Genomic DNA, 3,431 nt, shown 5'->3' on the forward strand with positions numbered 1-3,431 from the left:
GATGAGTTTAAGAAGTAAGCACTCTGATTTCAGAAAAGGGATGCTTGTTTAAACCACCATCATGAGATGTTCACATACCTGACCTTGTCAAGTTCAGAAGAAATGTGCAGGTTTCACACAAATACACACACACACATGCAGGTGCACGCTGTCTCTCTCTCTCTCTCACACACACACACATATGAAATCCTGTTAAATTAGGACTGGAGAGGGAGAATACCTGAGGCAGTTCAAAGAGCAAGGTGGTAAGCTGCAGATCCCCAGAAGTTATTAACTTAACAGCAGGTAAAGAGACCAGAGAACAAGACTACAAGGGAATCAATCAAAATAAGGTTAAGTAAGAGAAGGGGAAAGAAGAAAAAGAAACTCAGTAAACTGGCTGCATATTGGCTGTATTTGAAACTAGAGGAGAGGGGAAGATTTGGCCTTTTTTCCAGTCAAAATGTGAAACAAAGGAAGTGAAAGAATCAGGAGAAAAGGAGCTGGGGAAGCAGACATGCTGCATACTGACTAATGTGCAGCATTACATGAAGTGCTGGCAGAGGACACAGACTGTTGGAAGGTGGTGTGCTCTTCCCTCAAGGGGGACACCGACTTTTTGTCTTACCTGCTTTCTAATTGTTGCCCTAGTAAAGAAAAGCCTTGAGGGGTGCCAGAGGGATTAACAACATCACCTGTCTGCTTTAAGTGTTGCTGGCGAAGAGCTTCATCAAAATGTGTTCCTACTGGTTTAATGGAACCAGTGGTAGGCCTGGTGAAGACTAGGCTTGGTTGGCTTTCTGTCTGCCAGCTTCTCAGCAGGTTTGGGGCAATGGCTCTAGCAAGAGCTGGGCACAGCGCCTTAAATTCCTTCCTCGAGACACAGAGAGGTTAAGTTTTCTTGAGTGGCTCTTCACAACAGCGGCAGTAGCAACGTGCTGCTCCTGCAGAGAAAGATGCAGATTAATCTCCCAGGTGGATGAGTTGCACCGCGCTCTAAAAGGCTTGCTGGCGCTGGTGAAATGACAGCCTTCTGAGTGGCATGGATTGCACTTCACTGCACAACCTTTCCTGACACTGACGTGAACATTTAAACTTCTAAAGGCTATTTAAGTTAGTGAGCGCCCCTTGGCATAAACTGGTGCACACAACACTGGTCGTGTGCTTACCAGCTGGGGAGCACACAAACATTTCCCCTGAATTCTCATGAGATGACCAGCTCTCACAGGGCATAAATCTGTTATGCACAACAGAACCGGTTACACCCGAAAACTTGTGAAATGGCCACAGCACAGCAGCGACTGTCAGTATATGATGCTCTAATATCACAGACATTTACTCCGTTAGATCTGAAGTCTTGTGCAGCACTCAGATTCTTTCACTAGATATTTGATGCCTGCAGTAAAGTGAAATTAATAATGAACTTGAAAGCATGCTGCTGCAAGAACTTGCCAAATGGTGATGGGGGTGAAATGGTGATGCTACTCAGTAAATGCCCCAAAGATAGGTCCTGGGGAAGGTGAACCCACATGCCAGCTAGTGTATTTATGCCTGTGGAAAAATCCTTTTGCATGAACACAGAAATTACAATCTTATCTGGGAATTTGAAGGTATGAACCACAGAGAAAGTTGCAGTGTTTGGAGAATTTCTACCTTATTCTGAAAAGTGCTGTAGTATTTGCCCATGAAATAAGAGGAAGACAGAAATTTCCTAGTTGCTGTTTTGGGATTTATAAGCACTGCCTATATTAGGGTGCTTTGTATTTGTTGCTGGAGTTAACCTTTCTTATTTTCTGCTTGAAGAGTCTCACTCACTAAGTTCAAGGATTAAGGGAAAGCAGGAAATGCTCATAAAAAGTAACAAATACAGCTTTTCTGGACATACAGATAATGTAACTTTGAGGCGTGTTGCCTAAAGACATTTTAGAACTTGAAGCACACATCAAATGGCCTGGAGTCAAAGCCAGGAGTTTCCTTTTGCCCTTTCCTACTGATTTAAAGCCTTGTGCATCCTCTCCAAATTTTATTGCACTGTCCATAGTCAGCTGCAGTTAATTACTGAATACTAACTTTCCTGGGCCTTGAAAGCCATGCTTCTGGAAAGAAACAACTGAACTGTATCTGCAAAATGCATTTTCTTTGAAATATAATGGATTTGCATCTTCTTAGGAAATGCCAATGTTAGAAGCAGCCCAAGTAGAAGCATAAGGTGGTTAAGAAGGACCAGAAAAAGCACTTACTATGTGGTCTGAGCGTAGCACAGTGCTCAGGGATGTATTACACAATCTGCCATGAAAGCAGCTAGACCCCACAGGGTACGGGCTCCTGGATTTCCTCTCTGTGTCTGGAGGCCCTAGGGAAGACCTGGAGGGATATGAAGCTATACTAAGCTTTTATCGCAAACCCTTTCATAGGGTGCCTTTCACATCAAGGCAGCTTTGCCTAATGACAGCTCTTGCAAAGCCTGCTATGAACAGTAAAAACTGCCAGTAAAAGCACAAACTGACCAACCTATGTGGGAAAACACTCTTAAAAGCATGTTTCAATGCCATTCAGCCTGTCTTTACACAAAACAGATCTTACTTTGTGTGGAGGGAAATGGCCCAGCAGGAAACCTGCTCTGGAGCCCAGTTATATCATGCTCATAGAGTCACATCTACATACCCATAGCTATGGGATGATGATGGCTGTAAACAGGTGATGTGCTGCAGTGGCATCAAGCTGTTGCAGTGCAGCTTTTTCTGGCAGACACCACAATTTACCAAGCCCAGGATGGTGACTGGCACAGGCAGCCTGTGGCTGGTGGGGTACTGTACTTGTCAGGTTAAGGAAAATGTGCTGCTCACAGGTAAAGATAAGGAGTTGTTATGCATGCTGAAAAAAAAAAAAAAAAAAGGTATGTCCTTCTAGCAAAGAGGTGGGACACGAGAAGCAGTTTGGGGAAATAAAATTTTAAGCTTTGAGCTATCTTCCTGCATCAATGAGCACAGCAAGACCAGTATCGCCTCTGCTTCACTTTGCAGAACACCTTTTATTTCCTTTTCCAGAAGAATAAAGCCTTTTGAAAGCCTTTCGAAACCTCATTTCTCCTCTTCCATCTGCCATGACCTGCCTGCTACTCTGTTTCCTTTCCAGTGGCAAGGAAAGGTTAAAAGCTTACTTTCAGTAGCAATATTAATTCAGTATCATTAAAAAAGAGGTGGATGGTGTAAGATCCTGCTTACCGAACACCTGCAACAGTCACTTGACTTCAGTTTCCTTCCTCACCTGCCACGCACCCTTTGTTGCAACTTTACATAAAATCTGCACAGCTCATCCACGGGAAGCCGAGGCCCTGACAACACCTCGGCGCTCTCCCCTTCCTTCAGCAGCGCAGCTCCGAGGCGGGACGGCCTCACCCCGCGGTCACGGGCCGCAGAAGGCCGCACGGTGAGGATAGCTCGCCAGGGCCC

At 44.8% G+C, this 3,431-nt stretch overlaps 1 long non-coding RNA gene across 1 annotated transcript in view; it reads right to left on the minus strand.

The window, feature by feature from the left end:
• LOC118452067 overlaps positions 1–3,408 on the minus strand; it is a 17,670-nt gene extending 14,262 nt beyond the window's left edge. The window contains exons 1-2 of the long non-coding RNA XR_004841712.1: positions 3,204–3,408; positions 675–923 (exon numbers count right to left, since the gene is read on the minus strand). This is a non-coding gene — a long non-coding RNA (uncharacterized LOC118452067). The remainder of the gene's footprint in view (positions 1–674; positions 924–3,203) is intronic.
• Positions 3,409–3,431: the final 23 nt, after the last annotated feature.

Source organism: Egretta garzetta, unplaced genomic scaffold, assembly GCF_000687185.1.
Source record: "Egretta garzetta isolate BGI_Z169 unplaced genomic scaffold, ASM68718v1 scaffold604, whole genome shotgun sequence".
NCBI lineage: Eukaryota > Metazoa > Chordata > Aves > Pelecaniformes > Ardeidae > Egretta > Egretta garzetta.